The following is a 12,224-nucleotide window of genomic DNA, read 5'->3' on the forward strand; positions in this document are numbered from 1 at the left end:
GAGGGTTAATATACACTGGAATAGTGTTGTTTCAATTTAGTATATAGATAAATGACTAGAATATTGGCGTTGAAAAATCGGGTTTCCAAGCGCTAAAAACTGCATGGATACCTTTCAGTGCGGCAGAACATAATGCCTGGTGCACTCGAGAATGTTCAGTTTCCCGTTCAAACAGCGCCAGGAACAAATCCCATTTACAGACTCATCAATATTAGATGTCTGATGGCCGTAGAGGAATAACTTGTGACGTACNTATTATTTCATACACTTAAGCACTTCCATCGAAAAATCTGTTCGTTTATCTGAACTATAACTGAGAGGCGAGGAGTTGAATGTATTTAATGATAGTTAGTTTTATTTTGTATCCGTTGAATGTATCTGTTCATCATGTTTTGTTGTGATCTGTGTGGCAAAAATAAAGGTTGTCATTCATTCGTTAATCAGATACACATCGTCTAATCACCTGACATAAGGATGGATTATCAAGTGTAAACTCTAGGGCATTTTACGTCGATGAAGGTTAGACATCCAGGTAATACGATATGCCAAAAAACCGTTACTCAAGCAACTGGATATGATTTTGAAAACGTCAGACGTTTCAGCTAGTATCCACTAGTTTTCGTCAGTGACTGAGAGACCAGAGGGGAAAGCAGGTTTATATACACAACCTGTTGATTGATATGCAAATAAAGTGAAGACAAATTTTGGAAGTCGAAAAAGGAACAAAAGTCAGACAAGTCAAGACAAGATGATGCAAATTAGTCTGAAAGCTCCTGTTTTACGGGACAGGAGCTTTAAGTGTTGTCTGTCCTCGGGGTTAGCAGTGATCAAAACTCTCTTCCATCGTGCAGACAACATTGTCACTTCAGACCAAGCCAAAACGGACGAACATAGACACCTCCGAGGTGCCCTGGCTAAGTGTGGCTACCAAAACTGGACTTTCAACAAAGCGCTCAAACCTTCAGATCAGTCTAAGAAAACCCAGAAGTGCAAACCATTGACCAACAAAAACAAGGCCAACATCACTATTCCGTATGTCCAAGGAGTATCTGAGAAACTCCGACGGATCTTCCAAAACTTCAACATAGCCACTAACTTCAAACCTCACTCAACCCTCAGACAAAGACTGGTACACCATAAGGACCGACCTCACAAGGGTACCAAGGCGAATGTTATTTACAGACTCAAATGTGAGGAGCCCAATTGTAACAACACCTACATCGGAGAGACAAGTCGACCGCTTAAAGTAAGGTACAAAGAACATTGCCGACCCAGTGCCAACGGATACTCCTCAGCTATTTTCCACCACCTACAACACAACCAGGGTCACTCTTTCAAACTCGAGTCCACGGATGTCTTAGACCGCGAAACACGCTGGTGGGAACGGGGTGTTAAAGAGGCAATATATGAAAGAATGTACAACCCCACCCTCAACAGGGAAGGGGGGCTACGAGTCGATCTTTCCGGCACTTGGGATTTGGCACTCCCAGCCCCGAGGACAGACAACACTTAAAGCTCCTGTCCCGTAAAACAGGAGCTTTCAGACTAATTTGCATCATCTTGTCTTGACTTGTCTGACTTTTGTTCCTTTTTCGACTTCCAAAAATTTGTCTTCACTTTATTTGCATATCAATCAACAGGTTGTGCTTATAAACCTGCTTTCCCCTCTGGTCTCTCAGTCACTGACGAAAGCTAGTGGATACTAGCTGAAACGTCTGACGTATTCAAAATCATATCCAGTTGCTTGAGTAACGGTTTTTTGGCATCTAGGGCATTTTATCTCATCAACATTTCATACATTTCCTTCTTTATTATACTGTAATTAATGTTACCGTAATTGACGTAATTTCCAAATGTCCTGACCAAAAAGCACCCATGGGAATGGATACTTTGGACATAGATACTGCCTCGGTCAGTAACGACGACACCATGCGGAACATGGCTTACACTCAGAAGGAAGAACGTACGCGTGATCTCATGTCTCAGCTAAACTGTCGCTACTGATAGAGGGGCAGTGGGGGGACCTTACAGGGCAGACAGTACTATTAGATTTGGGGACACATGCTTAAATACACTATTAGAAGTCCTCATGAAAGTACTAGCCCATACTTCAATCTCATTTTTTTTCTGCACCAGGTAGCCACAAGGTTCTGCTTCCCAAATATAGAAAGAAAACAGGGGGTCTACCTGTTCAAATTCCCGCCACTGCTGATGATAGTAACAAAACCTCAACTTTGATCTACTTTTCCATGGTATGCATCCGCCTGGCCAGACAAGACCTAACCACTCACGTCTCTTATTACGCCCACTAAACTGGTGAAATAAACAAAACGTGACCAAAGTAGGAAAGATTAGACCCTACCTGTGCCTTCCAGCCTAAAAATCTCCACAATGGACCAAAACTTTCAAGAGAAAAAAGGATTTTCAAAGGTATTAATCAGACACTACGATCATGTTCCCATTTTGAGGCCTCTACTGCGCTGCAGCCGACCGATGATGATGATGAAGATAACTAAATAAACCATTTGATTGATTGATTGATTCACTGATAGAGACCAGACACAACAGTGCAGCTCACAAACCCAGGCAGTTGTGAGACCTAACTAGTAATGAAGATGCACCACATATATGTTCTACCCATTCTGTGTCGAAGAAAAGGTACGGTCAAGAAAATACCTTTCTGAAATACTTGATTTGATTTATTAGACTGTATAAACAGATATAAACAGCCAGGACTGCCTAACTACCCGGAGGCTATTATATAGGGCTTAGCCCTCACAACAAGAAGCAGTTAACAGTGTCGGTTACACTTCAGATAAACATACTGTTACATAACAGATGTCTAACATTAACAAGCTATGCAATCTGGCCTAGTCGTCATGAATGATGTAATATAAAAAATAATTTCGAACTTCACAGAAAAATCACAAAGATAAGAATATATAGTCATAAATTGAATAAAGATATAATAGAACTCACCGTGACCAGGGGTTTTGTCGATTATGTCCCAACGGCTATCTTGGTTCTCCTCTCCTGAAGCTCGGAATAGAACCATGCATGTTCCCGCCTATTTCCACCTATATACCACGGCTGACTTCCCTTCCTCTTGGACCACGTCTTGTGGGTGTGCCTCCTGTACAGCTTTAAGGCCTCATTAATTGCATATAATGAATGATATTTTATAGCAGTGTATTTTATTGCATTTTTATGGCTATTGTATGTCATTGTAGGAATTTGTATTTCATGTCAACAATTGTTCGACTTTTAATTTGTATTGCACTGTATTTTGTTGTGTTTGGGAGGACAACTTGTAAAGGTGTCAGTACGCCTGCTTTGTCCTCCTTCCACTTGTATGTTTGTACTTGTGGTTAATTCTAATAAACAAATAAACAAATTTCACAGACAAACACACACAATTAGGGCTTTAGGGTAGTGAGCTCACCGTCACATTAGTACGGTCGGGCTTTTATTAGCTTCTCAACTCTGCAACATGATAACTTTCTACACACTGTTGTTCTCATAACGTGTACATTCGTATACACAAACATAATGCAAGGTTTCTCCGTACTACTAACAAGTCATGCTGCGACTGGCGACCTGTTTTACACTGGTTGCCAATTGGTTTAGCCAAATAAATAAAGTGGTTTATTGTCAACTTGTCGACTGAACTTGTCCACAGTTTGCAGCCACATGTGTGGCTGAATTGATGTAGGGACATCACAACAATATACAAGTAGTAGACGTTCAGAATTTACACAAATACACATTAAAATAACAGTATTGATGATGTAAAATAACATAGTATTAGATCTTGTTTGAAATTAAAAATTGCGCAAAATTTTATATCGATTAAAAGTTAATATCAATGTCAATATTGCACATATTACATTCTAGTGGAGCGAGGAGTTTAGCAATCTGACAATGAGGGGAATGCTGCTATTGTAGAAGCGAACAGTTCTAGTACTGACAGAGTCCAGGTTGTTGCATTCTGACTTTGCAGCCAAAGTCGGGCTGGTCTGTTAAACCAAGCCTCTGTCCAGCGGGAAAAAAATAGTATATGTACAGTGCTATGACGAATATGAGGCAAACTCTGTCAAATAAATAAGTCAGTAGTGACTAAGATATTGCGATGTCGATATGAGATGATGAAAAAGGAAACATAACTAACGTCGTAGAATCCATATGTTCTCGGAGTAGCCATGGCAGGGTTGGGTAGGAATGTCGCGAATCACCTTACAGGGGGTAGGGAGGAAGGGTCAGAGGGTAAAGCGGGTCGAAGAATATATCAATTCCATTACATTTTAGGAGATAACCCTTACTGTATACTAGTAAATATGTCAAAGAATGTTTAGACCTTAGGATCAGTCATATAATTGACACGTCAAATTTAACATATTGATTTATTCAACGACGTAGGTTGATTTATTTGTATCCACTCGTCAACTTGGCACAGTAAACCTTCCTAGAATTGTCGGAAACGAAGTATCAGTCTACCCCTTTTGTTGTTGTGTATTTTAAACAAAAGCACGACCCCCCCTACTGTCGACAGGTGGTCACATTCCAAACACAGGCGACACCGAGCCTCATCTTAGCCACAGCTCCCAAAGGAAATTACACATAGCGTTGGACATCAGACAACTCCAAGGCTGTGTAGACCCGGTCTAGAAATATTCTTCCACCAAGTCATTTGTAAGACGTGTATGCCGGAGTCGGATATGAAACATAGTCAGGAATAATCACACCATAGCTTAACTGGGAGAACGCTGGTGCTTTCAAATTAGTTCCTTTATATTCCATGATGAGTGTTTTGAGAGGAAATGAAGTACATGTTTTGTATAATAAAAATTAAACTGTTCTCCAACACAAAGAAATTGACTCTTTTCGACCGAATCTCTAGGACTTCACCAGCTTTCTGCCCCAAGTGCTGTAAACACGTGATTTTCCCACGTGTGATGTCAGCACTGGGTCAAAGTTCGTCAGAAGTCTGTACCGCCCCCCGTCCTGGTTGAGAGAAAGTTTGAGTTGGAGAACAGTTTGATTTTTATTTTGTAATTTACCAAAATAGAAATAAATAAACTGTTTAATTTTTATTTTGTAATTTACCAAAATAAAGATAAATAAACTGTTGTGCTTAAATATATTTTCTAACTTTCAGACGGTACGGAGATGAGAAACCGGACGGTGATGGTGTTTATTCACGGCGGCTGGTGGTCCACGGGAACCGGGGCCATGTACAACGGCACCATCCTGGCCAGCTACGGGAAGGTCATTGTTGTTACCTTCAACTACAGGCTGGGGATATTTGGTAAAGTTACATTTTCTTTCATGTACTAAAACTTGTTTCACATTGTGATGACATTTCACATAATTACTTGGTACACATGGTGACTGTTTCTTTACGATGTTTACATTTTCAACCTACGATAGCGACTTCTGTATCTGTATCTGTATAGCCGGTATAACCGCCTTTCGGCGTAACACACCAGCTTCGCAGGCACGCGGCGCGGCGGCAGCTGGCTATATTACATCGATCGACTTGTTACATCTAACCCTTGAACTCTAGACTTTGTTTAAAGCTATCTATTGACAATGCCCCTACTGTACTTGGTGACAGTGAGTTCCACTCTGCAATAGTTCTAGGAAAGAATGAATTCTTGTACACCTCAATCCTTGGTTGATAACTCTGGTACTTGAAGGCATGGCTATTTCTTGTTCTCTTCTGGGCTGGTATTAGGTACTTAGTAGTTGGGTCATCCACCAGTTTATTAGCAATTTTGTACATCATGCATAGTCTGGACATCTTTCTTCTGTCTTCCAGTGAGGCCCACTGTAGGTTTCTTTTAATTTCCGTGACACTAGCACCTCTTTCACAGTTGTTCATACGGAATCTTGCAGCTTGATTCTGTACCCTTTCCAATTTGTCTTTGTCTTTCTTTGTATATGGATCCCATACTGTCGCTTTGTATATGGATCCCATACTGTCGCTTTGTATATGGATCCCATACTGTCGCTTTGTATATGGATCCCATACTGTCGCGACTTGTCAGGTTTATAAAATCAGAGACTTGAGGTATTTAGGGGGTAGCCAAAATTCATGAAGGCAACGAGTTCATTGAAACAATTTTTATGACATTAAACATGTTTAGTAGTAAAAGTGATTCAATCCTGCGATCCCACCTACGACGTCATTGACGTCATCATCGTTTGACGATGGACATCCAAGGAAGGATCTTCACAATATTAGACATAGATGCCAATTGTATGAAATATTGCTTTAACTACCAGTTGTATGAATGTCCAATGTACACTGGATTGATGGAATTGCTTGTGACATAAGGTATAATATGCTAATTTGGAAAAGTGTCTGTGGGAATCCAAATGTTGTACGTCTTATCTTAACAACATCTATCGTTAGGCTGTTGTAGCATTATCGATGTCCCTCTTTTGTAGTTCCATGTGTTACTTGTTATTGAAAAGTCCTATCATAGAATGCAGCTTTTATATAGACTTTCCTCGTTGCCTCCTGATTTGGATAATTAACATTTGATTATGCCGATCCTCACTTAAGCTACCCGCATTTTAAAGAAATTAAAATCCCTCAACCCCTTGTTGAGTTATAACCTTCCAAACGATCAAACAAAATTGGCCCCTGCAGTTCTCAAAGAAACGCTAGGGGGTCAGATCCATTAATAGGTTGTTGAGTTACTAAATCACATTAAAAAAATACATACATCTATACTTCCAAACCAACTAAGACCGAAATGGCAGGAGAGGGAGAAGGAAAAAATGCATCATCAAAAACTCGGAAAACACTTTTGCTAGCAGAAGAATAGTTTAATTCAATCTATAACCTATGCAAAACTAGACTGTCCCCAAATTACCCAAGATTGGACACACTCGAACATGTGTGCCCTGTGCAACTCAACATGAGAGCTGTTCCCTGTGCAACTCAATATGAGAGCTGTTCTCTGTGCAACTCCACATGAGAGCTGTTCCCTGTGCAACTCCACATGAGAGCTGTTCCCTGTGCAACTCCACATGAGAGCTGTTCCCTGTGCAACTCCACATGAGAGCTGTTCCCTGTACAACTCCACATGAGAGCTGTTCCCTGTGCAACTCCACATGAGAGCTGTTCCCTGTGCAACTCCACATGAGAGCTGTTCCCTGTGCAACTCTACATGAGAGCTGTTCCCTGTGCAACTCCACATGAGAGCTGTTCCCTGTGCAACTCCACATGAGAGCTGTTCCCTGTGCAACTCAACATGAGAGCTGTCTCCTGTGCAACTCCACATGAGAGCTGTTCCCTGTGCATCTCCACATGAGAGCTGTTCCCTGTGCATCTCCACATGAGAGTTGTTCCCTGTGCATCTCCACATGAGAGCTGTTCCCTGTGCATCTCCACATGACAGCTATAGCTATTCCTGTACAACTCGACACAAGAGCTTTTGCCAGTATGCACTGATAACACACTCTTTGTCGTCTGTTGGACATAAAACTAGAAATAGCAAAAGCCATCGGGAAAGAGCAAAAAATCCTAATGTTCTAATTTTTTCTGTCCACGCATGACATTGCTCTTTACTGTGTTATATGTCGGGTAGCTTTTTCACACACTTTTGATCAGATCCTCTTTGTGTCCCCGGCAAACATTGGTCCAAAATGCCCGGGGCATGGCAGGGTATAGCACAGCCACAAGTTTAAAAGTATACAATATAAAGGCTGTGATATATCGGTATGAATTGTCGAAAAGTTAGCAACACATGGGCCAAAGAAACTGCCAGACTGGTAGAACGTACACGTACTTGAACAAGGCATGTCTGTGTCTGCGCCATCTCGTTTGCTAAGATCACAATTCCCATCCGGGGCCCGGCCGAACAGTTTGCGGGAACGAAATGTAATATATAAAAGACAAATAACACAAATAAGCAAGTTGAGGAAAATTAATTATTTGTATATTTTGTATATTCTTATATTCTTAATTGAATTGTTTATTTTTCGCTCACGCAAACAGCCCGGCCAGGCTTTGACTTGGAAATTTGACTTTAGCATGACCCCGACACCCAAGAATGACACAGAGACAGATGTGAATGCCAAAATTATCACCAAGATAGCAGAAAACTGCTTCTTCCTGAGGCTTTCCAAGAACTGACATGGTTTCCAGGTTTAGACGGGGCTATACAGTTGAGTAATTGGAACGACAGGTGTTTTGGGATCTGTCTAAACTAAAGTACCATAAAACAGTCCGCCGGTCATCACGGGCACAAAGAACGACAGATATCACCCTACTCGGACTCCAAACCTTCAACTCAACCATTGAGGTAAAACTAAGTTTAATGTTCAGTCAAAGTGGAATGGGTTTGTGCACTCAAAGTGACTTCAGGGCAGTAAAGCTTGATTTGCAAAGTCAATTTGCTGACCATTTCAATGTAGTAAGTTGAATCAACCCTGCCCCATAATATACACGATTATGGATCACTGGACACGATTATGGATCACGATTATGATCTTGACATTTTGGGTGGTATATTTCTGTTCAGCCGTTTATATATGTTGTATCATTTGTTAACTTTTCAGTTATACTGATTTTCAGTTATACTGATCTCTGTTAACTTTACTCAGTTACATGTATGTTACTTGATTGTATAATTTAATTTTATACAATTTGCTTTATGTCCCGTTTATGTTATGTTATATTGTTTGTGTCCCTTGCCCTTTTGGAAATCAACAATTTTACTTTTGTAAATGCTATCCAGGTGTTTATAAGATGAAATAAATAAATAAATAAATAAATAAATAGATACTGATACCTGTGGGGCAAAAATGGGATGACGCTGACGGAAAACGGTTGCTTGTTTCGTATCGTAGGCTGGATTGAGCTAGTTATCGGTGTATAAAAAAATAAGGGGCCCTTCAGGTGGTTTGTTTTGGAGCCATTTGAAATGCTCTAAGCCTGAAAATGATGATCCTAACTACATTATGAATTGTGACCTAAAAACAGTAAAAAAAATGCCAAATTATACAAGTTTAAGGGGAGTATGCCAAAAATTATAGCGAATTGTTGGTAGATATATAAAGCATACCCAAACCGAATTTCAGATGATTTGAGTGTAATACCAGGCAGTCTACAGGACCCCAAATGTACAGATTTTGTCCGGAGCCAAAAAAAGCAAAATTTTAAAAGCCTGTATCCAAAAAATGAAAAACAAAAACGCCTGAGGGTATTTGCCCATTCCACCTTCGTGCCAAATTTCGTGTTATTTTGCACATATAGTGGTGAAGCCATCAACAAATTTCATAATCCTGAATACTTTTGTTTGGCCGCCCTAAAATTACATTCGATGTCTTTAAAGGCGTCCAATGCGATTTCAGAGCAGCAAAACTGGAAATATTCTGAATAAGGCAACTTTATGATTTTGACACATACTGCTTCGCATTAGCACATTTCGATCAGTATTTTCTACTGCTTAAAAGCTTTTAAAACTGCAGAAACAAGCCCCAAGATGAGCCCTCTATTTTATGGGTGGTACCTTAAAAATCAGCCCAGGGCCATTCCAGTAACCATTTTCCGTCAGAATTGTGTGTATTTTTGCTCCACGAGGGTTAATATACACTGGAATAGTGTTGTTTCAATTTAGTATATAGATAAATGACTAGAATATTGGCGTTGAAAAATCGGGTTTCCAAGCGCTAAAAACTGCATGGATACCTTTCAGTGCGGCAGAACATAATGCCTGGTGCACTCGAGAATGTTCAGTTTCCCGTTCAAACAGCGCCAGGAACAAATCCCATTTACAGACTCATCAATATTAGATGTCTGATGGCCGTAGAGGAATAACTTGTGACGTACATTTGTGGTTATTCTGACTTGAGTGCCTACAGATAGAGTTTGCCTTTTATATGTCATTCTTTTTTCTGTAATGCTGCACGTAAGTTAAACAGGTACCGTGAAAGATAAGGAATATCGATATGTGGTTGGGAGGAATATTTTTAAAATGTTTAGAAAGATAAAGTTTGTTTGCTTTCCTTGTTTTGCTGATTTGACTTGCTCATATAATTTACATTTGTACTTATGTTCGTAATAATTAGATTAATTAGTTTGATCTTCTTTATTTTGTTCAGATGGATGATTTGTATTGTTTCATTTCATTTCTTTGAATTGTTTCTGTTTATTTCCTGTTATTTTGTCTTCTTCGTTTAAATTTTGTTTCATTCAGTATCAATGGTAATTTTTAATCTCATAGTGTTGGGAAGGGCAATATATAAACCTCCAGGTTTCTGGCCCTCCCATGCATGTTTACTTAACTTCAATTGTGATATTTAATTTTATCTTGTGTGTTGAAAACAAACAATAAACAAAAAAACATAGTTCAGAGGACCAAGAATACAGGTCCAGACGTATTCAACCCGCCACAGCCGCCCCGCCCATACTGAATGGACACAGGCGGGTGGTTTCAAGTCTAGACTGGCATATTTCTCCGTTCATATTGATCAATAGGAAGCCGGCGTCTTCAGATAGAGGCACCTGCTGTTGTTCCTTAATTGCAGCGATTAAGAACAGGGTTGCGAGATTCAATTTTCCCCTCCACTGAAGCAATCTACCGGGTAATGGGTCTCCTCCGGCTCCCGTGTTTGATCATTTTCACACATGTAAGAAGAAGGAGAAGCCGTTTAGAAAACAATCAGTTCCGTCTGCTGACAGGATCAATCAAACGTTCTTCACAGCAATTATCTTTTCTCGAGTGACAAGTTCTCGCTATTCTTTATTACCCGATAGTGGAGACGTCTTACCCGGTCCTGTTGATTTCACAAACTCTTTGGAGCATAAATGAATCTACAATCACTTCATACACATAACAACTATTGGACTTCATGTGCATTGATTTAACTCCCGGCCATTCTATATAGAAAATCATTGATGATTATGAATCATTCTACTTATCATTATTATGGGTCTTATGACACAGGACGACAGGAAGTCTATTTATGAATTCACTAGCCACAAGTCAATCAATGGTCAGAATTCCAGAACGCCATTCTATTCTGTTCTATTCTATTCTATTCTATTCTATTCTATTCTATTCTATTCTATTCTGTACTATGATTCCTATCCTATCCTATCCTATTCTATTCTATTCTATTCTATTGAGATTCTGTGCACTGCAGCTAAAAGCTTAACAATAACCAAAACCTGTAACTGCTTACTACAAATATATTTGTACATGACTCACTCACTCCTTCCTGTAGCCACATGGACAGTTCACAAAATTGTGGACGCTATTTCGAAACGAAATACTTTTCACTAGCTGAACTACATGAATTATGATATCAAGTTCGTATAATCACGTATACGATTTTATATTCCATCATGCAGAAAACATCATTATCTACAGTCCTCTACATGTTCCTCACTAACCAAATGACCTGCATCATTATTGTGAAATGGCTGTCAAACAATGTAGCCTTCCCTGGTCAACTCGGCGGCAGGTGTCAGTCTGTATTACTGGATTCTAATTAGTTTCTGCCCTCAGTCACTAATTACCTTCACCCAATCCCGACTTCAGTAGCATCGAGAAATACTGTCTAACTCCATAAAACTCTGCATCACAAATGGGTGAATGCTATGCAAGTTTTATAAGTTATGTGGTGTTAGATGACGTATATATGTTCAGTATAATCCACGTCTAAAACATTCCAACCTGCAACACAAATTTTACACTTCCTACATTCACCATTGAGCAATTGGAGTAACTTTACATTTATTATGCTAACTAGGTTAGTATTTGCATAATTTGCATCTATTATTGTAAAACAAGTAATGAGTATTAAAGTCCAATCAAGTTACCACACAATTAGCATGAAAGTTCTACTACGAAATACACATGCTAATGAAATACACATTTGTACATCAATTGCACTAAGTGCATCTTGATTGACATCACCAATGTCTTATAATGTGCATATTCACCTAGCCTGCATACAAGCTAAATCATGCTAATCCAACCACACCTTCGATAAAAGCGCCCCTGCACTTCAAGACAGGACCGGTAGGAGGCCCAAACTTCTGTCGCTTCCTACATAGTAAGGCAAATTTTTTGACCGAAGATATAAACCCGAAATTTCCACCCAAGTGCCACAACAAGCCACTGCGGGGCCGTAATTGAACTTGCCCTTCATTTTGCTTACACCTACTCACCTACCAAAAAATCAAAACAATCCACTAAGGCATT

The 12,224-nt window shown here is 39.7% G+C and overlaps 1 pseudogene; it reads left to right on the plus strand.

Moving 5' to 3' along the window:
• Nucleotides 1-5,167: 5,167 nt before the first annotated feature.
• The window catches only part of LOC109465105, a 44,453-nt pseudogene continuing 37,396 nt past the window's right edge, over nucleotides 5,168-12,224 (plus strand).

This window comes from Branchiostoma belcheri, unplaced genomic scaffold, assembly GCF_001625305.1.
Source record: "Branchiostoma belcheri isolate BF01 breed outbred unplaced genomic scaffold, Haploidv18h27 scaffold148, whole genome shotgun sequence".
Taxonomy (NCBI): domain Eukaryota; kingdom Metazoa; phylum Chordata; class Leptocardii; order Amphioxiformes; family Branchiostomatidae; genus Branchiostoma; species Branchiostoma belcheri.